Source organism: Bufo gargarizans, chromosome 3 (assembly GCF_014858855.1).
Source record: "Bufo gargarizans isolate SCDJY-AF-19 chromosome 3, ASM1485885v1, whole genome shotgun sequence".
Classification (NCBI taxonomy): Eukaryota; Metazoa; Chordata; class Amphibia; order Anura; family Bufonidae; genus Bufo; species Bufo gargarizans.
The window spans coordinates 89897529-89923193 of record NC_058082.1 but is presented as its reverse complement, the minus strand read 5'-3'; positions in this window follow the sequence as shown (position 1 = coordinate 89923193).

Genomic DNA, 25665 nt, shown 5'->3' with positions numbered 1-25665 from the left:
AGAAAAGATCATGCTCAATCAGAGAAGCAATGAGTCTGCTAGGTCTGTTAACATCAGGTATTCCGGCAGCTCCCTGGTGCCAGATTCACTAAAGACCTCTTCAGTCTTGGATCCTGGGCGTCTGGAACAGGCGTCAATCCTCACTGGATCATCGAGTAATCCTACCATTTTGGGTACTTCAGTCCCTAAACTGGTGGAAGAATTACTAGAACTTATCCAAGGGGACTCCCTGGTAGAAATCTCCTCTAATACAAATAGTAACGGATGCAAGTCTGTCTGGCTGGGGCACAAAGGTAGGAGATCATTTTTTTTCAGGGCACCTGGCCACAATCTATCAAATCCCAGTCGTCAAACTTCAGGGAACTGAGAGCAGTTTGGGAGGCATTGAAAGCAGCAGAGGAAATACTACGTCTTCACCATATGAGTGCTATCGGACAACACTACTGCCATTGCTTACCTCTCCCATCAAGAGGGAATGCGGTCAGCAACTCTTCAAACGCTGACAACTAAGATTTTGTCATGGGCAGAGCAGAAAGTGACCTCCATCTCTGCAATTCATCTGAAGGGAACGCTGAATCTGGAAGCGGATTTCCTCAGCCGCCACAGGATTGATCATACGGAATGGTCCCTAAGCCCAGAGACATTCAGGCTAGTGGTAGAAAAGTGGGGGATGCCCGATGTGGATCTATTCGCCACCAGGGTAAACTCAAAGGTGGAGACATTCTGTTCCTTAAACCCCAGGGACAGACCTCATGCCTTGGACGCCTTTGCCATCCGTTGGCATTGGAAGCTATGCTATTCCTTCCCTCCACTTCCTTTAATTCCGAAGGTAATTCAGAAGATTCGCCAGGACAAGGCCACAGTAAACGTGATAGCTCCCCTGAGGCCGAAGAGGAGCTGGTTCGCATCTCTCCAGAGATACTCCCTCCAGGATACCAGGCCCCTTCCTATATGGGGGGATCTACTCCATCAGGATCTGGTTCTACACCCAAACCCACAGCTTCTGAAACTAGCAGCATGGATCCTGAGACCCAGGCTCTAAAACAACAGGGCTTATCAGATAAAGTTATTACTACCTTGAAAGCCTCCAGGAAGAAAGTAACATCCGCAATCTACCTTAAAATCTGGAAGCGCTTCTGCTCCTGGAGTGGCGAAGAATCTCCACACCTGCATAGACCCAACATTCAAAGAATCCTGGATTTCCTGCAACAGGGTCTCGACCTGGGACTTAGACCCTCTACCCTGAAGGTCCAAATCTCAGCCCTAAGTTGTTTTTTTTACCAAGATATTGCTAGTCATCGTTGGGTCAGAAGGTTCATTAAAGCAGCTACCAGACTTCGTCAAACAATCACCTCCCGTGTCCCCTACTAGGATTTAAATATTGTCCTTATGGGTCTCACTTTACCACCATTTGAACCCATTACCGATTGTCCAATAAAATTGTCCCTAAAAACTGCCTTCCTAATTGCAATAACCTCGGCCCACAGATTAGGCGAGTTACAGGTACTATCCGTTAGGGAACCCTACTTTCTTGTCCTGGATGATAGGATCATTCTCCGACTTGACCCAGGTTTTCTCCCTAAAGTTGTATCCAGTTTTCATCGGAGCCAGGAAATTACACTGCCTTCCTTTTGTCAACACCCCTCTAATGACTCTCTGGACGTTAGACGGGCAACTTCCACTAGGGCCATGTCTTCCTCTCAGGCAGAGGGAGCTGGCGCCTCCCTGGAAGAAATATGTTGAGCTGCCACTTGGTCCAGCATCCATACTTTTATAAAACACTACCACCTGGATCTTTCTAGATCCTCTGATCTGTCCTTTGGATGGAAAGTCCTCCAGGCCGTAGCCCCCCCCTTAACTGATATATTTTGTATATCTCCTTGTATGCCGTCGTGATGATGCTATGGAAAAAACGGAATTAGACTTACCGGGACTTCTGTTTCCATGAGATCATCACGACTGTACGTTATTCCCTTTCCTACATATATTTCAATTTTTTTTTACTTTTGGAGGGTCTCCAGAAGGTATGAAGTAATACCCCTTACATGACTGTCCTCTGGATAGATCATCAGCATCTGATCGGCGGGGGTCCGACACCCGGGACCCCAGCCGATCAGCTGATTGAGTAGGCAGCGGCGCTCCAGCAGCGCCGCGGGCTTCTCACAGTTTACCGCTGGCCCAGTGACGTCACTACTAGTATCAACTGGCCTGGGCGCGGCTAAGCTCCGTTCACTTGAATGGAGCTTAGCCCCACCCAGGCCAGGTGATACTACTCGTGACGTCACTGGGCCAGCGGTAAACAGTGAGAAGGCCACGGCGCTGCTGGAGCGCCGCTGCCTACTCAATCAGCTGATCGGCGGGGGTCCCGGGTGTCAGACCCCTGACGGTCAGATGCTGATGATCTATCCAGAGGACAGTCATGTAAGGGGTATTACTTCATACCTTCTGGAGACCCTCCAAAAGTAAAAAAAAAATTTCCACAGGTCACAAGAAATCATTTTGTCCTCCTTCTGCTAGAATCCCAAAAATGAAGGTGAGGAAAAATTCCATACGCTAGATGTAAAGTGATGCGTGTGTAAATACTTAAACTCAACGGTAGTGTGCGGTCCGCAAATTGCGGATCCGCCAAACACGGATGGTGTTCGTGTGCGTTCCGCAATTTGTGGAACGGCACGGACAGCCATTAATATAACTGAGTATTCTTGTCCGCAAAACGGACAAGAATAGGACAAATATATATATATATATATATATATATATATATATATATATAATTTATTTTTTTGCGGACCACGGAACGGAGCATCGAATGCGGACAGCACACTGAGTGCTGTCCGCATCTTTTGAGGCCCCATTGAAGTGAATGGGTTCGCATACGAGCTGCCAAAACTGCTGCTCGGATGCGGACCAAAACGGTCGTGTGCATGTAGCCTTAACGAAAGAGTGGAGGAAAGCCCCCTCAGTTATTTGTTCAGTTCCAGGGCCCAAACAAGGGTTTAAAAGTTACTAACCGTACGATTGCTCGATGGATAATGAGAACTATAAGTCTAGCCTACTCTTCAGCAGACCTTCAGGTTCCTTCAGGGTTCTCGGCCCACTCCACAAAGGCTACAGCGGCTTCGTGGGCAGAAAAAGGCTGTGCCACAATTGACCAAATCTGTAGAGTAGCTACCTGGAGCTCTCCAAGCACGTTTTATAAACATTATTAATTGGATATATCTTCTGCTCAGGACTTAGCCTTTGGGAGAAAAGTCTTGCAGGCAGTAATCCCACCCTAAAAAATTATCTAGTCTGTTGCTCTCACAGGTGCTGTCATGGGGCGTAATGGAAATGCATTTATTACTCTTACAGGTAATCTGTTTTCCATGAGCCCATGACAGCACCTACATTATTCCCGCCCTATATATAAAAAATATATATTATATATAATAATAACAAATATGTATGTTTATGTACATAGTGTTAAAAGTGGTCTTAAAGAGGACCTTTCACCTGTAAAAACAATGTGAACTAAGTATGCTGACATGGAGAGCGGCGCCCGGGGATCTCACTGCACTTACTATTATCCCTGGGCGCCGCTCCGTTCTCCCCTCCGGTACCTTTGCTCTGTAAGTTATAGTAGGCGGTGTCTGCCCTTGTCCTGTGGGCGTCTCCTAGGCTGCAGCGCTGGCCAATCGCAGCGCACAGCTCACAGCCTGGGAGAAAAAAAACTCCCAGGTCCTCTTTAACCACCTCCGGACCGCCTAACGCACGGATGCGTCTGGAAGGTGGTTGATTCATTCCTCCTGGACGCATCCGTGCGTCATCTCGCGATAGCCGAGATTTCCTGTGAACGCGCGCACACAGGCGCGCGCGTTCACAGGAACGGAAGGTAAGCGAGTGGATCTCCAGCCTGCCAGCGGCGATCGTTCGCTGGCAGGCTGGAGATGTGATTTTTTTTAACCCCTAACAGGTATATTAGACGCTGTTTAGATAACAGCGTCTAATATACCTGTTACCTGGTCCTCTGGTGGTCCCTTTTGTTTGGATCGACCACCAGAGGACACAGGCAGCTCAGTAAAGTACCACCAAACACCACTTCACTACACTACACCCCCCCCTGTCACTTATTAACCCCTGATCACCCCATATAGACTCCCTGATCACCCCCCTGTCATTGATCACCCCCCTGTAAGGCTCCATTCAGAGGTCCTTATGATTTTTACGGATCCACGGATACATGGATCGGATCCGCAAAACGCATAGGGACGTCTGAATGGAGCCTTACAGGGGGGTGATCAATGACAGAGGGGTGATCACCCATATAGACTCCCTGATCACCCCCGTCATTGATCACCCCCCTGTAAGGCTCCATTCAGACGTCCGTATGATTTTTACGGATCCACGGATACATGGATCGGATCCGCAAAACTCATACGGACGTCTGAATGGAGCCTTACAGGGGGGTGATCACCCATATAGACACCCTGATCACCCCCCTGTCATTGATCACCCCCGTAATTGATCACCCCCCTGTAAGGCTCCATTCAGACGTCCGTATGTGTTTTGCGGATCCGATCCATGTATCCAAATGCGTAAAATTTTTTAGACATTTATATTCCAGACTTCTTCTCACGCTTTAGGGCCCCTAAAATGCCAGGGCAGTATAAATACCCCACATGTGACCCCATTTTGGAAAGAAGACACCCCAAGGTATTCAATGAGGGGCATGGCGAGTTCATAGAATTTTTTATTTTTTTTGGCACAAGTTAGCGGAAATTGATTTTTTTTGTATTTTCTCACAAAGTCTCCCTTTCCGCTAACTTAAAAAAAATATGTAATCTTTCATGGACTCAATATGCCCCTCACGGAATACCTTGGGGTGTCTTCTTTCCGAAATGGGGTCACATGTGGGGTATTTATACTGCCCTGGCATTTTAGGGGCCCGAAAGCGTGAGAAGTAGTCTGGGATCCAAATGTCTAAAAATGCCCTCCTAAAGGGAATTTGGGCTGCTTTGCGCATCTAGGCTGCAAAAAAGTGTCACACATGTGGTATCGCCGTACTCAGGAGAAGTTGGGCAATGTGTTTTGGGGTGTCATTTTACATATACCGATGCTGGGTGAGATAAATATCTTGGTCAAATGCCAACTTTGTATATAAAAATTTGAAAAGTTGTCTTTTGCCAAGATATTTCTCTCACCCAGCATGGGTATATGTAAAATGACACCCCAAAACACATTCCCCAACTTCTCCTGAGTACGGCGATACCAGATGTGTGACACTTTTTTGCAGCCTAGGTGGGCAAAGGGACCCACATTCCAAAGTGCACCTTTCGGATTTCACAGTTTTTTTTTTTTTTACAGATTTTGATTGCAAACTGCTTCTCACACATATGGGCCCCTAAATTGCCAGGGCAGTATAACTACCCCACAAGTGACCCCATTTTGGAAAGAAGACACACCAAGGTATTCTGTGAGGGGCATGGCAAGTTCCTAGAATTTTTTGTCGCAAGTTAGTGGAATATGAGACTTTGTAAGAAAAAAAAATCAAAAAAAAAAAAACATTTTCTGCTAACTTGTGACAAAAAATAAAAAGTTCTATAAACTCACTATGCCCATCAGTGAATACCTTAGGGTGTCTACTTTCCGAAATGGGGTCATTTGTGCGGGTTTTCTACTGTCTGGGCATTGTAGAACCTCAGGAAACATGACAGGTGCTCAGAAAGTCAGAGCTGCTTCAAAAAGCGGAAATTCAAAGTGAAAAATGTCATATTTTTTGCAAAAAAATCGTTACATTTCGATTAATAACAAAAAAAGTTAAAATGTCAGCAGCAATGAAATACCACCAAATGAAAGCTCTATTAGAAGAAAAGGAGGTAAAAATTATTTGGGTGGTAAGTTTTTGTGTGGGGGGGGGGCTTTTTTCGCTACTAAATTGGTGAATGAATGAGCACTTTGTCCTTCTTATTATCCTCAGAACTAATCAGAAAATGTATGTACTGGATACGGGGATAGCTTTGCTTCTCTGTAGTGATTTTTGTCACCCCCAACTTGTTACCACCCCTCTGTAGTAACCCTCTCTTGTACTTTTATATTGAAGGGATATTAACCCCTTAGGGACCGAGCTCATTTTCACCTTTAGGACCGGGCCATTTTTTGCAAATCTGACCAGTGTCACTTTATGTGGTGATAACTTTAAAACGCTTTGACTTATCCAGGCCATTCTGAGATAGTTTTTTGGTCACATATTGTACTTCATGACACTGGTAAAATGAAGTAAAAATTTTTATTTATAAAAAAAATACCAAATTTACCAAAATTTCTGAAAAATTAGCAAATTTCCAAGTTTCAATTTCTCTACTTCTATAATACATAGTAATACCTACAAAAATAGTTATTACTTTACATTCCCCATATGTCTACTTCATGTTTGGATCATTTTGGGAATGCCATTTTAGTTTTTGGGGACGTTATAAGGCTTAGAAGTTTAGAAGCAAATCTTGACATTTTTCAGAAATTTTCAAAAACCCAACTGTTAGGGACCAGTTCAGATCTGAAGTCACTTTGTGAGGCTTACATATAGAAACCACCCAAAAATGACCCCATTCTAGAAACTACACCCTCAAGGTATTCAAAACTGATTTTTACAAACGTCGTTAACCCTTTAGGTGTTGCACAATAGTTATTGGCAAATGTAGATGAAATTTGAGAATTTAAATTTTTGGGCAAATTTTCCATTTTTTCCAGTAACAAAGCAAGGGTTAACAGCCAAACAAAAGGCTATATTTATTGCCCCGATTCTGTAGTTTGCAGAAACACCCCATATGTGGCCGTAAACTACTGGACTGGCACATGGTAGGGCGTAGAGGGAAAGGTGCGCCGTGTGGTTTTAGGAAGGCAGATTTTGCTGGACTTGTTTATTTACACCATGTCCCATTTGAAGCCCCCCTGATGCACCCCTAGAGTAGAAACTCCATAAAAGTGACCCCATTTTGGAAACTACGGGATAAGGTGACAGTTTTGTTGGGACTATTTTTAGGGTACATATGATTTTTGTTGCTCTATATTACATTTTTGTGAGGCAAGGTTACCAGAAATATAAATTCAGAAATTTCATCTCCATTTGCCATAAACTGTTGATGAACACCTAAAGCAGGCATCTTCAAACTGCGGCCCTCCAGTTGTTGTAAAACTACAACTCCCACAATGCCCTGCTGTAGGCTGATACCTGTAATCTGTTCGGGCATGCTGGGAGTTGTAGTTTTGCAACTGCTAGAGGGTCGCAGTTTGAGGATGCCTGACCTAAAGGGTTAATAACGTTTGTAAAATCAGATTTGAATACCTTGAGGGGTGTAGTTTCTTAGATGGGGTCGCTTTTATGGAGTTTCTACTCTAGGGGGGCTTCAAATGGGACAAAAAAGGCCATCAAAATCTGCCTTCCAGAAACCATACGGCGTTCCTTTCCTTCTGCGCCCTGCCGTTTGGTCATACAGCAGTTTACGACCACATATGGGGTGTTTCTGTAAACTGCAGAATCGGGGTAATAAATATTAAAGGGATTCTGTCATGACATTTTAGGGCTATAAACTAAACATATGGCCAGGTCCGTACTAATAACCTGAATCCGAAACTGTCCTTATTAAATCTGCCTGTGGCTCTATTAGCACATAAAACAGGTTTTTATAACCTGTCCTTCACCTACCTGTGTCCGGAACAGGTTAAGCACGAGAAAGACTACTAACCTGAAGGTTTAGGCATTTTTCACAAGCTGTTATTCTTTGACACTAAATTGCATGAAGGCATCCCTGATTATAAAGCTGAGTGAGGTTTTCCCAATGTGCCAGAAAATGGATTCCCTAGGATTTGAGTGTGGTTCACAACCTGCTATTGTTAATGGGTAATGACCTAGAGGGATATGCTGCAGATATCCACAAGGCTAGGCAGGTCGTTAAGAACCATAAAATAAACCCAGATGAATAACCGCTTTTATTTTTTGTTGTTCAGGTGACTGTATAGAACCCCTGCCATGTGGACATTACCTGTGTGGCTCTTGTAGGATGGAGTCCTTAACCATCATGTGTCCTGTGTGTGAGGTAAGATTGTTTAGCTGTGTGTTTCCAATGCCTTTACTTTTCCTTACCCCCTTTGCCCGATCATTAGTTATCTGCTCTCCATCTTAAAGTGGCTGCACATGGTGCAGATTGGTGTGCAGAAAATCTTCAAGAAATCTGCACCAAAGACGCAAACAAATTTTCAGCATTTATTGCAATTTTGGTGCTTTTTGTGCAGTTTTTTATGCACTTTTTGGTAAGAATGTAATGCAGGTTTTCCACAGATCTCAACCTTCCATTGAAAAGGATGAAATCTGCACACTAAGGCCTCATGCACACAACCGGTTTTTTAAGGTCCGCAAAAACGGGGTCCGTAGGTCCGTGATCCGTGACCGTTTTTTCGTCCGTGGGTCTTCCTTGATTTTTGGAGGATCCACGGACATGAAAAATGAAAAAAAAATCTAAGTCAAGTTTGCCATTGAGATGATAGGAAAAAACGGACACGGATCACGGACGCGGATGACAATCTTGTGTGCATCCATTTTTTTTTACTGACCTATTGACTTGAATGGGTCCGTGAACCGTTGGCCGTGAAAAAAATAGGACAGGTTATATTTTTTTCACGGTCAGGAAACACGGATCACGGATGCGGCTGCCAAACGGTGCATTTTCCGATTTTTCCACGGACCCATTGAAAGTCAATGGGTCCGCGAAAAAAAACTGAAAACGGCACAACGGCCACGGATGCACACATCGATCGTGTGCATGAGGCCTAAAGCTGCAAAAGCAATTGACATGCTGCAGATTTCTAAATCTGGTTAATTTCTGCATCTAAGAAAAAAAAACATAATGTATATGATATTTTTCTTTTCTCATACACTTTGCTGCTACTGTATTACGCTGTGTAATCTACATCGTGTCCAGGCTCCCTTATTGGTCCAGCTATGATGTTAAGATGCAGTTAATGTCTGAGAAGACCTCTAAGGGTACCACCACGTTGTGCAGTTGTGTCACAGTTGCTATGCAACCGCTTAGCGGTCAAGTACCATGCGGCCATACGGGCTGCAGCATGCTCTGATTAATCTAGTGAAGACTGCACAGTTTAGCTGATCTGCGTTAATAGCCACGTAGCACCTTCAATAATGTACCCCTGTTAACGATGTAGAGCGACTAAACAGTGTGGTGTTCATTAGTGCAACATGACTTTGATGTGTGGTTATACTCTTGTAGGGACATTGTTATAAAGGATATACCATCGTATTATGATCTGTAAGGATCCGACCTCCTAGACCAGTGATGGTGAACCTTTTTAAGACCGAAACTGCAACCCAAAACCCACTTATTTATCGTAAAGTGCCAACACGGCAATTTACCCTGAATACAAGAGTCCAATATAGTATATCTTCCATGTACTTTATCATTTAGCTATAATAGCCTGCCTAAATTCAATGCGCTGCATGTGCCTTCATAGTGCGTCCTGCACTGATGAATGGCAGGAAAAGTCTAAGGGTACTTTCACACTTGCGTTGTTTGATTCCGGCAGGCAGTTCCGTTGCCTGAACTGACTGCCTGATCAGGCAAACTGTATGCAAACGGATGTCATTTTTTCTGACTGATCAGGCATTTTTTAGACTGATCAGGATCCTGATCAGTCAGAAAAATGCCTGATCAGTCAGAAAAATGCATTGCAATACCGGATCCGTTTTTCCGGTGTCATCAGGCATTTTTTTTTTTTTTTAAAGGTCTGCGCATGCGCAGACCGGAAGGACGGATCCGGCATTCCGGTATTTTGAATGCCGGATCCGGCACTAATACATTCCTAGGGAAAAAAAATGACGGATCTGGCATTCAGACAAGTTTTTTCGCCGGAGATAAAACCGTAGCATGCTGCAGTTTTCTTTTTTGCCTGATCAGTCAAAACGACTGAACTGAAGACATCCTGATGCAAACTGAACGGATTGCTCTCCATTCAGAATGCATGGGGATATGCCTGATCAGTTCTTTTCCGGTATAGAGCCCCTGTGACGGAACTCTATGCCGGAAAAGAAAAACGCAAGTGTGAAAGTACCCTAAGGCGTATTGGTACACCATAGACTTTTTCCAGGGTGTGCATACTTATGTTGGAGCACTGCTTCTTGACTGCTTTCGGCTCTTTCTTTCCTTTCTCTCAGTTTTAGAGATAGCAACAGGAAGGGGGAGAAGGTATTAGATGGTATAGTAGGCTAAATGTGAGGGAGGAGAGGATGTAGGATCTGCAGGGTTTAGAGATCGCACAGGATGTTTAGTGAGAGGGGAGAACTCGCAATAGAATCTGCAGCAGAAGTGTGGAGGGATCGTGCACACAGGCTGTGTAGAGAGAGAAGCTACTGCAGAATCTGCAAGGGGAAGTGAGAACTAAAGCCTCTTTCACACTTGCGTTGTCCGGATCCGGCGTGTACTCCACTTGCCGGAATTACACGCCGCATGCGGAAAAACGCAAGTGTACTGAAAGCATTTGAAGACGGATCCGTCTTCAAAATGCGTTCAGTGTTACTATGGCATCCAGGACGCTATTAAAGTCCTGGTTGCCATAGTAGGAGCGGGGGAGCGGTATACTTACAGTCCGCGCGGCTCCCGGGGCGCTCCAGAATGACGTCAGAGCGCCCCATGCGCATGGATGACGTGCCATGCGATCACGTCATCCATGTGCGTGGGGCGCCCTGACGTCACTCTGGAGCGCCCCGGGAGCCGCACGGACGGTAAGTATGCTGCTCCCCGCTACACTTTACCATGGCTGCCAGGACTTTAGCGTCCCGGCAGCCATGGTAACCATTGAGAAAAAGCTAAACGTCGGATCCGGCAATGCGCCGAAACAACGTTTAGCTTAAGGCCGGATCCGGATCAATGCCTTTCAATGGGCATTCATTCCGGATCCGGCCTTGCGTCAAGTCTTCAGGATTTTTGGCCGGAGCAAAAAGCGCAGCATGCTGCGGTATTTTCTCTGGCCAAAAAACGTTCAGTTCCGGAACTGAAGACATCCTGATGCATCCTGAACGGATTTCTCTCCATTCAGAATGCATTGGGCTAATCCCCGACGACGGAACTCTATGCCGGAAGACAATAACGCAAGTGTGAAAGAGCCCTAAGCCGGAAAAAAACCGTGGTAATTCCTGACAGCTAGTGAAGACATCATCATCCTGGACAGATCTCGCATTCAGCGTGTGTTACTGGGAGGGACATGAAAACATGAGGGAAGTCTGAAACTAGAAGCAGGTTGTAAACAAAATATGAGGGAGTCTAATTGATCTACAGCAGATTGTTGAGAAGTTTGTGTAACAACCATAAAATAAGTTTTCACTCATTTGTTTTCTAATATCCTGTCCTGATAGGGGTGTGAACCAGAAGACTGCGAAATCTTAAGTTGTTCTGAAGACCTCTCCATCCAAAGTAAAATTCCTGCAAAGTAAGTTCTTATGTTAAATTAATTTTTTTTTATTTTTGTGGTCCAATGTTTATAAATTCTATCAAAACATTCCCTAGTTATGAGGAATGAAACATTCACCTGAACATATCACTGGGTAACTGAAGATGTGGTATCTGAGAAAGCCATAAAGTGAGACATACTGACCGAGCTTGACTGTGATAAGCAATTATGTGTATTATATTCGGCAGGGTGCCACATATGGCGAGTTTTTTTTGTTTTTGTTTTTTTCCTGAGTTGGACACAACTGGTATATGTGTATGTGCACTTAGTGAACAAGTCCAGTGTCTATGGACTGACAGACATATATCGTGCCGTTTTTTTTTTTTTTTTTGGGTCCAGTTGAAGTGCTGGGTTATTCCCATAAACTATGCACCACACCAGGGTAAAACTGAGCAATATTGCTAAATAAAATGTGCCTAAGTAGTATATTCTTACGTGTGTGGAATCAAAGGACACACTCTCCTCATCTTGGACATAATTAACCTGTCTTGCTCTTCTGTTCACGTTGAATTCAGTGAAAACGATATTACAAGTGGGTATCAAAGAATCCTCTTGTCTTACTTTTATTTTTATAACTTAATTTGGGAAAGATTTTGTGTAAAATATTTACATGAACCACTAGTTTTCCTGGAGGAAGAGTCATTTTTCCAGCCATCCTCCCTTTTAGATAGCTGTTTCATTCTTGTAAAGTTAGAGAAATTTTATTTTTTTAAAGGAATAGAAATCCTGCTACTCCTGTTGCCACCTTGGAGGAGGAAATTGTGACACTTTCTGTGTCTTCCAAAGAATGTTCACAGTCTCCTTGCAGGTAAGAACGCAGTATGAACATCCCGCTGAAGGCTCATGCACATGGGCGTAAGTGTTTTGCTGTCCTCAAATGGTGGATCTGCAAAACACGGATCCCGGCTGAGTTCATGCCGCCATTTTTTTTGTTAAACTTCTATAGAAATGTCCTATCCTTGTCCACAATAAGGAGAAGAATAGGACTTTTTTTATATTATTTTTTTGCATGGCGTGTGGACGTGCGGGTGCGGATGCGGACTCCACACGTTGTGCTGGCCAAATCTTTTGCGGCCCTGTTGAAATGAATGGGTCTGCATCTGATCAGCAAAAAATATGGATCGGGTGCGGACTGAAACTACAGCTGTGTGCATGAGCCCTGACTGTGAATTTCAATTGTAAAATAAGATATTTGAATGGTGCTCATTTTCCCATCTGATAACCTTTGTTATCTATTCAATTATAACAGTTGTTTGCATTTAAGTACAGCAGAATACAACATGTCCATGACCTAAGCTCGCTAACAAAAATTTTGCATTTTAATAAAAGGCTAAAATTTATGGGTTGCTTCTGCTCCAGAGAGTGGACTTGGGTCAGCATGCCTGAGTCGTAGCAGGGAATTCATCATACAACTTTCTGTAAAAAAAAGTCACAAATTTCAATGCCCCTATACAACGGATGTGTGCTGTGAAGAGGCCAGAGTGCTAGTCAATCACTGCTGCCCCTTGGAATAGCTCATTGTCAGGGGTACTGGGGGTCAGACCCCGCCAATCAGATTTGGTGGACTAAAGCAATACGGCAGAGGAACGGCCTACTGGAGTTCTCCAGATCCGGCCTAGCTGTATACGACGTTCACCTCCAAGCCCATTGTCTCTAATGGAAGCCGTCAGGGATCTGGCTGCTCCCCGGCATACATGCTGGGATTCAGCCAGACAAAAACTGTTGCATGCAGTGATTTTTGTCAGGCTAAATCCCAGCATTCATGCCAGTGAGTGACTGGATTCCTACTGGATCCCATTATAGACAATGGGTTCTGTGGGAATGCAGCACTATTTGGCCACGCCGGATCCGCAGAACTCCAGGTTATGTTCGTTGTGGTTTTCTAATTGTTTGTAGGGTTTTGTCTGGCTGCCGGAAAAGAGCCGTTTCACTAGCAAAATCTAGCGAGTTGTTAGATTTTTAAAAGCCGTGTGGTTTTATTTGTGACACAGCAGTTTTTTGTCAAAATCAATGCAGCCAGACATGTAGAGTCAATTAGAAAGCCACGATGAACATCTCAATCATACCTCAGCAACGTATTGATTTGGTATAGGTATCGTGACAGCTCTTTCATTCTAAGGCCAAGAATGTGATTGCTGTAATACTGTTTAGCATCTTCAGATCCGCTCGGTATTAGAATTCTCAGTTTGCTGGTTTCTTGAAGGCTTTGCATAATGCCATTCCCTTTCTTTACAGTGTAGACTCGCGTATGTCAGTTGAAGATGGATCACAGATGAAAGAAGCGGTAAATGGTAAGTCTGAAGTAATGGGCTGAGAGGACCACACGGTTCTAACATGAGTCCTATGGTTTTTGTAGTTGTGTATTTACAGTACATTTAAGGGTAACTTCACACCTGCAATAAATACTTCTGTTCGGCACGGTTATAGGAGCAGAACAATGAAGATAATGGAAGAGCCAGTGCATTACACAAACGGACACAAACAACACCTGATGAACCCTGAGTTTCTGTCAGGGGACCGGCAATCTTATTGTGTAAAATAGCCTTGACAGAGGCTCCTAAAGACACATTTGAATGAAACCTAACTGGATAGTTCAGATTTGCAACCCTGTTTTATTTTTCCATTGCTTCTAGAACGTGAAATGCATTTTGCAAATAGTCTTCATTAAAACACAAATCTAGTTTCATGTCTGTTTACAGCTTTTGGGCAGGCGTTTTAAAGGGAACCTATCATCACTTTTTGCCACAAACGTCTGAAATGTCAGACATTCGAGTGAGGTGGGTGGGCTTGCGGCTGTGACTTGGTGAATCCAGCTATACGACCCCGTCACTGCAGGTCCTAAACCAAGCTTGGGTCAGGCACAGTTTGTATATCCCCCACCCCCTTACCCCGGGAAACATGTTTTTTTTTACTGTTTTAATAAAAACAGATTTAAGGGCACTGTAATGTTCCCAGCAGCCACATGCCATCCCTTTCACCATTTGCTGAATATGCAAAATGTGATTACAGGTTCCCTTGAATGCTAGCAGACTGCAGACAAAGCCTGTATGGTCTGATCTTGCAGCCTTATCTCCTTTCCCATGTCCTTCATTTCTTGCTGACTTTTTAAATGTGTGTTAGTAAGTAATAGAGGATAGGTGGATGCCAATGTAACTACAGGATCAGAGTATACAGAAAAAAGTTGCATATGATGGGATATTTTTAATTCAGACCATTTGTAAAGATTCTTCATTTTACATTTTAGATGCTTTTTAACAAAAAAAAGCACCTTTGGATTAGATGTCTGTGTTTGATATAGGGTCTTTGATATTGGTTAACATTTCTTTAAAGTATTAATGTGGCTTTCCAGAAGCAGATTATTGATGACCTGTCACTGATAGGTCATCAATATCAGATCGGTGGGGATCCGACTACTGGCACCCTGACGATTAGCTTTTTGAAGAGGCCGCTACCTTTTCCTGGGCCAGTGACTCCATGTTCATCGGTCACATGGCCTATTGCAAATCAGTCGCATTCAAGTGAATGTAAAATGTACGGCGCCATGCTTAGTAGCTGTGTGGGGCTGCCACCTCTTCAAGCAGCTGATTAGTGGGAGTGTTGAGTGTCGAACCCCCACTTATCTGATATTCATGACCTATCCTGAGGATGGGTCATCAATGTTCTACTCTCGGAGAACCCATTTCCACAGGTTTTCCAGAGGAGTAGTTTTTCTCTCTCGAGTCATTGGGGACACAGAAGTTTGTGGGTATAGCTGCTGTAACTAGGAAGTGACACTAGTTTCACATCTGCGACAGCTATTCCCGGTGTGCCGGAATTCTCACTGACGGATGCCGCCGGCCCTATTAACTATAATGAGATGGCAAAAATGGCAAGAATTAGCGGGACAGCAACTGCTGCACGCTGCGGTTTGTGTCCGGCTGGTTCCTGGCATTCTCTGGTGGTACTGGTGGCCGGATTACGATGCCGCAGATGCGAAAGTAGCAGCTCCTCCTATTGGCTATCTCTCTTCTGCAGACTCTGAACTAATCAGTTTTAGCTTGGTGTCTGTAGGAGGCAGAGATATGCCTGCTTGCAAGTCTCCTCTTTATTTCTTTTTTTTTTTTCCTTTTTTAGTTTTCACATACGAATAGCCAGGTAGCATCACACCCTGCTTTTAACCTAAAAGAAGGAAGATCAGCTTGGTTACCAAGCCCGCTGCTTGTTCCCCAGAAGACAAGGAGGTGTGGTGCACCATCAAATCCGCCGTTTCCCATCAGCTCATGATCACTTTGTTTTAAGACCCTCTTTTCCAGTGGAGCTTCCCCCCACAAGGGTCAGCCCTAAAGTTGACCTTTCTCCCGCCCCCAAACTACCAGAGGTTCCCAGAGCTTATCGTCCACCATGAACTTGACTGTTTTATGTCTAGTCACTGAGCAGCAGCCTCATGGTTTTGTTCTTTCTCTTTCTATTGGTTTGTACTCCGGCCTTGGTATTGCCAGTCACTGCACAGTATTTGGTTCATGACTGCATGGTCTGAAATGTCTGCACACATTCTCTTTTACATATGTGGGGTAATATGACAAGCACTAGTCACCGTCTCTGATATGGGTCTGCAGTTGTTTCACCTTTTTTGTATGCTGCCAGTAATCACCTCCCCTGCTATAGGCAACTACAAGATATGGCAGCTTGTCCTTTTTCCGTTACACAGCTTCTGCCATCTGGTGCTGTCTTCGCCGTTACCAGACCACCATTTTAGCACCTCACATGGAGCGGTTCCTGGCACCATGCTTAGTACATGGCTGCAGCTAGCAAAGGATAGTGTTCTTCTAGTCTAATTTGGAAAGATGAGCTGGGTTCTGACTGGGATATGATTCTCCTGTCTGCTCTCCACTGCAGCTCTCAGTTTTTGTTATTTTTCTTTGTAGTATCACTTCCTCTTACATACTGCGCAGGTGGTTGATGAGAGTATTTCTCACCCATTCCATTGGGGGACACAGACCATGGGTATAGCTTAGGCTACCACTAGGAGGAGACACTATGCAAATAAGAAAAACCAGCTCCTCCTCCACTGGCTATACCCCCATGCTCCAACAGGAGGACCTTTTAGCTTAGTGTCGGATAAGGAGGTGACTCCTGCAGGGTTGTCCCTGTAGTTTTTTCTTCTCCTGTTTGTTGTTTTTCTAAACAGAGGACGCAGGGTCGCATGGTGTGTCCCTGGTCTCTCAGCGGAGCGAGCGCCGGGGTCGAATGACCCGTCCTAGGCTACCTCCCTTTTCCCCCCCAGAAGATAAGTGGAACCGGGCTCGACCTGCAGCTCCGGTGGCCTACCAGATCCGGGGTCACCTAGTCCTGCCCTCTTTCCAGTGCACTGCCACTCCTCCTTGTGCCAGATGACTGAAGAGGTGACCCCCCTGCTGGTCCGGAACAGAGGGTGAAGACTGCAGGACTCAGATAAGTACAGCTCCTGCAAACTCCTTAGGGCTTACCTATGGAAGGGCCTGCTGGGTGAGAGGGAGGAGGGATTCCTTCTTGGGGCAGTGGCTATTCGCAGCGCCATGCTGCTGTGCCTTTTCGGTTTTGTTCAGAGGGCTCCTTATCTGCACGGCGGGCGCCATTTTGGAGTAGGGGGCTGCCTTCTTTCATGTTTTCCTGCGCGCGCTGCTACTCCAGCTCCTCACAGGTCACGGTAGGACAAATAGGAGACCCTGACTCCGGGATTGCCGCCGTCATGCCTAGACTTGGGGCCCCCCAAAAATCTAAAGCGACACTTCAGCTCCCACTGGGATCCTGTAAGGTTTGCTGCTTGCCACTATCGGTTACAGGCTCCTGTAACTCTTGCCTTGCCTCGGACAGGATCATCCACCAAGCCAGCTAAGTCCCTCCTCCGCCCTTTCGGAGCCCGCAGAGCCCTCCTGGGCCTCTGCCATAGCTAGGGCGGCCACGGACTTGGGCCATGTCTCGCGCGTGGCCATGGCCTTTATGGAACGCATGGCGGCCACGGATCCACCGCCTGCGGTGCCTGTGGTTAGCACCGCTCCAACCTCCCGGTGCCCCCCACAGAGGACGCTCGACCGTTAAGAGGCAGCGTACGCAGCAGCATCCCTCCTTGGGTGACTGATTCTCCCCCTCGCCTGGAGGCGTGTTCAGCCTTTCCCCCTCGCGTGGACTGCAGGTCTGAAGGGGAAAGGTCCGGCTCGGACGAGGACACGGAACCGGATCCCTCGTCTAAGCTCTCCACCATGGTGGCAGACTTGGTCACGGCGGTCCGTAACACCTTTGACATCCAGGGGGAACCTCCTTCTGCTAGTAGCCAGGAATTCCCCCTTTTCCACTTCAGAAGGGGTGGTGCACCTGAGGCAGTCAAATTCCCCATTCATGGAGAGTTCGCCAAGGTCCTTTCAAAGGCTTGGGAGCGCCCTAATTACCGTTTTTCTGCCACAAGGCGCATGGATACTCTGTATCCTTTCCCAGCAGATAATGTGCAGCAGTGGTCTTCTCCTCCTAAGGTCGACCCGCCGGTGGCCAGATTGTCTAAAAATACAGCAATACCAGTCCTGGACAGGTCCTCCCTACAGGACTCCGTTGACAGGTGTTTGGACTCTTTCCAAAGCCATCTTTACTCTGGCGGGCACAGGTCTGCGGCCCGCGTTCGCCTCGGCCTATGTAGCCAGGGCGCATTCGGTGTGGTTGCAGCGCCATCATCAGGACCTCGTGGAGCAGGATGCCTCTGCGGACACCCTGAACTTCATCCTCCAGATGTCCCAAGCGACAACATTCCTCTGTGAGGCCTCATTGGACGTCAGCACTCTCTTTGCGCGGGTTTCGGCCCTCGGTCACGCAGCGCAGGGAGGTCTGGTTGAAGGTCTGGGACTCCGACGCTTCCTCCAAGCGCTCTCTCACTAACCTCCCCTTTGCGGGCTCCAGGCTCTTCAGTGCTAAGCTGGACGAGATTATCTCTGACGCTACGGGGGGCAAGAGCACACACCTGCCCCAATCTAGATCCAAGCGCGCCTTCAGGGCTCGCCCCTTTGGCTCTAGAAACCAGTCCTTTCGGCGCTTCTCCTCCTCCAGGTCTGCGTCAGCCCCCTCCTCCGGCGGCTCTCAGGACTCCTGCAAGAAGCCTTTCTTTAAGCCTCAACCTTCCTGGCGCCCGTGGGCGCAATTCCAGGGGAGTTCTGCCCGCCCCGCGGCTCTCAAGCAGTCCTCCGCCTGAAGGGTGGTGGGGGGCTGTCTGTTCTCCTTTCAGCAGGTCTGGAGAGCTCACATTCAAGACGCCTGGGCCCTGGAAATAGTAACTTCCAGTTACAAGATAGAATTCGCTTCCAGACCTCCGGAACGTTTCTTCCCTTCTCGGGTTCCGGGGGATCCGGCCCGAGCCTCGGCCCTTTTACAAGCGGTCTCTTCCCTTCTCGACCGGGGAGTAGTTGCCCCAGTTCCTCTGGAGGAACAGGGTACAGGGTTCTACTCAAATCTCTTTGTAGTGCCAAAGAAGGAGGGATCAGTGCATCCGGTCCTAGACCTGATGCTCTTAAACAAGTCCCTCCGCTCAGTTATTGCTCCTCTTCTTCCAGGGGAGTTCAGTGGACATCCGGGACGCCTATCTGCATGTCCCTATCGCAGAATCTCACCACAGATTCCTACGTTTCGTCATTGGCGGCCGTCATAATCAGCTCGTCCCCCTTCCCTTTGGGCTGGCGACAGCCCTGCGGGTATTCACAAAGATCTTTGCGCCGCTCATGGTGCTTCTTCGCACCAGGGGTATATCTCTGTTGCCCTACCTGGACGACATACTGATAAAGGCTCCCTCTCGTCCCCAGGCCGAAGACAGCGTCAGGATCACTGTTCAGACTCTACAGCAGTTCGGCTGGCTGATCAACTTCCCGAAGTCCTCTCTCCAACCTTCCCAGAGGGTGACCTTCCTGGACACCACTGCAGCCCCGTGTATCTCCATCAAGGAGTGCATGCAGGTTCTGGGGCTTATGATGGCCTCCTTCGAGGCCGTCCCCTTTGCCCAGTTTCACACTCGGCCTCTGCAACAGGCGATCCTGTCCTTCTGGGACAGGACATAGAGGGGTCTGGACTCTCAGATCCACCTACCTCCTCGGGTTCGCATGGAACTCCCGTGGTGGCTGTCCACTCAGAATCTGGCTTCAGGGAGATCGTTGCTTCCAATCTCCTGGACAGTCGTCACCACCGATGTCAGTCTCCTGGGTTGGGGTGGCGTTCTCCGGGCTTGGGCGGTTCAGGGGGTGTGGTCAGAGGGGGAAGCCCGCCTTCCGATCAACATACTGGAGCTCAGAGCAATTTTCCTCTCTGTCTCATTGGACCCCCCTCCTAGCGGGTCTCCCGGTAAGGGTCCAGTCGGACAATGCCACAGCTGTGGCCTACATCAATCATTAGGGCGGAACCCGCAGTCGGACGGTGATGCAAGAGGTGAAAAGGATCCTCCAGTGGGCGGAAACTCATGTTCCAATATTGTCTGCAGTGTACATCCCAGGGGTCGAAAACTGGACGGCAGACTTTCTCAGCCGCATCAGGTTGGATCCGGGAGAGTGGTCTCTGCATCCGGACGTATATTAGAGGACGTCTGTCGCCGTTGGGGCTGCCCTGGACGTGGACCTGATGACGTCCAGGCTCAACAACAAGGTTCCCATGTTCCTGGCCTGAGCTCAGGATCCGGAGGCATACGGGGTGGACGCTCTGGTGTCTCCGTGGCAAGACTTCGCGCTCCTCTGTCTTCCCACCACTGCCTCTACTCCCAAAGGTTCTTCGCAGGATCGCGGCGGAAGGGATCCCGACCATACTCATTGCCCCCGATTGGCCTCGCCGCGCCTGGTTCTCTGAGGTCACTCGGATGCTGGCAGACGTTCTGTGGCCTCTTCCTCTCAGGGAGGACCTGCTGTCTCAAGGACCGCTCTAACACCAGAATTTACCGTCGCTTCGTTTAACGGCGTGGCTGTTGAGACCTCCATCTTGAAGTGGAGGGGCTTCTCAGACTCTGTCGTGAGGACCATGATAAGAGCCAGGAAACCAGCTTCCTCCCGGATATACTATCGTACCTGGAAGGCCTTTCTTGCCTTTTGTGAGAAGTCAGGTGTTTTTCCCCTTCACTTCTCCGTTCCGGTGGTCCTCTCCTTTCTCCAGTCGGGTTTTCAGATGGGAATGTCCCTGAGCTCTCTGAAAGGTCAGGTCTCTGCTGTGGCCATTTTCTTTCAGCGGTCTCTAGCTCTGCTCGGTCCGGTGAGGACCTTCCTAAATGGGGTGGCGCATTCGGTCCCTCCGTATATCCCTCCCCTGCCCCCCTGGGATCTGAACCTGGTTCTGTCTTCTCTCCAGACGGTGAGTTAAAATGAACTGTAAAAGCTTCTTCCTGATACATGAGAAAACACGTATTGGTCTGGAATACTATCACAATGGTTAGATTTACTGGGTGTGAGTTCCTGGGTTTCGCCCTGTCCCAGGATTTTTTCAGCTTGGTTTCTTTTTATTGTCCAGTAGGAGGAGGTATAACTGGCTGAAAGAGCTGACACATTTTGGTTTCTTGTCTGCCTTCTAGTGGCAGATGCTATACCCACACTCCTGTGTCCCCCAATGAACCTAGTGATAGAGATTTTTCAGATAAGTACACAAAAACAAATTTTATGGTGTTGTCTCCAATGTGAACTGACAGTAGTAGATAAGGCATGAATGAATGACCTAAAACGGAGTGCAGAAGCCTACTTGAGTATGTGACATTTACATTGCACATATCAGCTCTTGCAGTTTGGTAGTTCCCAATAACACATTTTTGCTCATCTATTTAACAGCCTGTGTCACAAGACAGATCGGCAGTTAGCAGGAAAAGTAGGAATGCTTTTAACAATGCATGATCCAGATACCATACCCCTTCTCATACCATGGAGTTCTGGGTCTCCAAACTACTGATGGCTTGCCCATCAAAATCAATAGGGCTGTAATGCAGATGTCTTATATGTCAATTACACATATTCAGGGTTGTGCCTTTGCCTGCATTAATTAGAAATGTATTTTCTTTCCCTTACAGAAGATAATGCCACACACATGATGGATACTGAAAATGCCATATCTGGCGATTTGAAGGTACATATTATTAAGCAAGATATGTATATAGGTAATCTTGGTGTACCTGAGTTTACAAAAAAAGTTTGCGTAATGGCTGGGATTCTTTGTACAATCATAACTGTGAGGGAACAGTTATGTTTGAGCTTCCCTAAAGTCTTTCACCCATATTATTCCCTGTTTTAGCAGCACAGCTAAATGCATTTCTCTCACAAGCAGTGGGTGTCTCCCTTCACTTGAACGTGCCAGCACTGTATGCAGTGACCTCACTTTCCTTACTGCCCTCTGTTTTCTTCTAGGAAGCTCAGAAAGCTGATATTTATAAATCACACTTACAGAAAAGCAGGAGGCTACTACCGTATGATGATCGTAATCAGTGTAGAAGCAGTTCTTCTCAGGATCTCAGCTAGCTCTGACACGCCTCCATTTCCTTTTAAACAAAAAAGAGTGGTAGGACAGCACCACTTACTTGAATTCATTCAAGAGGCTTTGCGGCGGTGCTCGTGACGTCAGGTCCCGGCCTCATAGACCCCACAAATACCAGAAAAAACGAAGAAGGTCACGGCACTCCAAAGGCTATTCAGTGTTTTTATTACACCACAAAATCAGCAGCAACGTTTCGACAATAGTCTTTTTCAAGCTACAAGCATGTTCACAAATGACTCACAATATATAAGGGTACTAATTCATACCAATTACCCAGTGAATGTGCATTAACACAAATCCCACCCCTTCTCAGGTACATACAATCATATAACTAATTAATCAACCATCGTGCGTATTTAATATGAGGCTTACCAAGCGTTCACATGTGCGGCTGTCACTGTGTAATGCATCCATGGCGAGCGGCGTCTTCCGCATACATATGCGCCTGCGCGAACATCCTAACGGGATTCACAAACATCTCAACGTCATCTGGACAGTCACATGACCATCGACGCTGTTCTCGGTCATCTGACTGGTGACGTGTCTAAGCGTCTACTCGCTGTCATAGTGACCACAGGTCCTATAAGGGAAAACTTTCCTATCCTGTAGATTCCTTCTTTGGATATTATTTTTGATACACACTGAGGATTACACAGACGCCGGTCACCATGGGCGCAACATCAGAGAGACAGCCTCATTAAACAACAATAGAGAATAAACAAAAACAAAAACAGCGACGAGAGAACCGATCTCAGCAGGCCATCTATAAGACCTCAGTCATAGCTAAATTGCGGTTCAATTCACCAACTATGAATATGTCCGGCGGAGACACATGATCTCACACATAAATATGATCACATAAAAAGAGATCAAAAAAAGGAATCAACATGAGATCCCATTGGAGAAATTTTAGAAAAGATCCTACTGGAAAAACAACACAGGGCTGTGCAAACAGTGTAGTCCTCTTAATATTTATTTAATTGGAAAAATATTATTCAAGTGTAGCATATAGGTTGAGATCCCGTGTTATACACGGTGCAAAGTAATCAGACCCACCCGAGTGCTAATAGCCAGGGGTGTAGCGGTACAATATGATAGATCATACTGTCCACCGCTGTTGGACAAGGAGTACTGGGGCCACAACCATCGTCCCCCCTCTGTCAAAAGAGGGACCACCGATGTGTGCCCCCGCCTGGTCTGGGCCCCACCGTCAGGTGGACCCCTACCATGCTTACCCCCGAGGTCTCCTACAAAGATCTAAGAACTCCAATAAAAAACAACCTATGTCACCAGCCATCTAAATTCTTCTGTCTGCATAAAGCAGCCTCCGAGATGGATAATGTAGGATCTAGTCAAATTGTCAGTTTAATGAATAATGTATTTCCGCCACACATAATCAGTTAGTGGAACCTAATGCACAACACGTGCAATAATATAATAACCTGCTGGACGGCTCCCAGGTCACTGTTCCCATCTCTCGCGCACATCCCGCGTGGATGCCTCATCTATTAGTGAAAAACACAAAAATACAACAAGAAGAATAAAATTTAAAATTTATAATCTCGATTATATATCGGGTACTGTTACTTATTACATATAAAAACCCTTACTTTTCACATCCTGTTAGACGACTCAGAAGAGAGAACCCACCTTGAACTCCCGATTGAGTCCCTTAGGCTCAATGGTGTCCAACTCAAAGATCCATCTGAGTTCCAGACGTTTCAATAGTCGTTCCCGATCGCCCCCTCTCTGAGGCGCGGGAACGCCATCAATAACCCTAAACCTCAACTGTGCAACGGTGTGCTTGAATCTGTAAAAATGTTCCGGGACCGGGAGTTCACTCTCCAGGATTAAGTTAAAAGTTTTTTTCAATGGTCAGACTCAGAGACCCAGGGAGGGACCTCCTCCCGGGGCCTCTGATGACACTGAGCACAGTATTTTAAGATTGACTGATTTGGGGCTACACATTAAGAGTGATTTCCAACCCCCGATATACCACAAAGCAATAGACACTTTTATATCCTTGGTCCGGTCGGATGTCACTAGATTGAGACAACAGAATGATGGTGTCTCCGGTTCTAACCTGACCAAGGATGAAAAGGTTGCATTGACCTCCCTTGGTCGGCGTAAAGAGCTTACGATTAAGGCAGCCGACAAGGGAGGGGCAATTGTGGTTATGAATACTACACAATATGTCAGTGAAATTGAGAAACAACTGCAAGACACAGAAGTGTATAGACAAGTCAATGAAGATCCGAAATTCGGTGTGATGAAAAGAATAAAAATACTGGTAGATAATGCTTATGCTAATAACATCATAGATGTAAAACTCCATAGCTATCTGATAGAGAAACATCCAGTGACGCCCACCCTGTATGTCTTACCGAAGATACACAAAGACTTATACAACCCGCCAGGACGTCCCATAGTGGCGGGCATAGATTCCGTCTTTGCCCCTGCGGCTGTGTTCATCGACAAATTGTTGAGGTCTGCGGCAACGGGGGCGAAGTCATATGTGAGGGATACGACTGAATTCCTCAACAGGATCCAACAGTTGACGTTCGGTGCGGGTGATAGACTGGTGTCCTTCGACGTCACCAGTCTATATACCTGCATTGAACATAAAAAAGGCTTGGAAGCGGTGCAGTGGGCCTTGCAACAAACTGACCATCCCGCTACAGTATGCGAATTTGTCAGCTCACTGTTGGAGATCCTGTTGACGTGTATCTATTTTAACTTTGACGAAAAGTTTTATATCCAAAATCGTGGGACTGCCATGGGGTCTAATATGGCCCCGACATATGCCAACATCTATATGACATATGTGGAGGAGTCGTTTATATACCCATCCACCCTGTTCCAATTTGTGTCCGGGTGGATGAGGTATATAGACGACATCTTCCTCATATGGTCAGGGACTGATGTGGAGTTGGGAGAGTTTCATGACTTAATCAATAGTGTCCATACACAACTAAAGTTCACTAGGGTGGATTCGTTGCACTCTATACAATTTCTAGACACATCAATCTATGTGGCTGAAAGTGGTCTCCAAACAGACATTTTTGTCAAACCAACGGATCGAAATAGTATGTTACGCTTCGACAGCGCCCACCCTAAGAACATGCTGAGTTCTCTTCCATATAGTCAACTTCTAAGGGTGAGACGCATCATCTCAGATGATAAAAAAATGGATGAGGGATTGCAGGCAATGAGCTCTAAGTTCATAGCCAGAAGGTATCCCAAAAAGTTGGTTCAGAGACATCTTGACAAAGTCAGACAACATACAAGGACGCATTTGTTGACCTCGACTAGAATTAAAACTGAGAATAAGAGATTACCCTTTGTGTCTACACAATCGGTTTTGAGCAAACAAATAACGGATTCGCTCAGACGAAATTGGTCGATCCTGACACGTTCTTTCCCAGACATTGCCGAGTTTCAGACACCACCGCTTATGTCCTACAGAAGGTCTAAAAATCTTGGAGATCAGTTGGTGCATTCCTTTCTGCAGAGGCCTGATAAGTCACGCCTCTCCAGAAAGGGATGCTATCCCTGCCTCAACTGTTGCAATTGCAATAATGTACAGAAGGGACAAACCTTTTTCCATCCACATAGTGGGAAGAGGTATGATATAAAGGGTTTCTACACGTGTTCTTCTGAATTTGTGATCTATACATTGCAGTGCCCGTG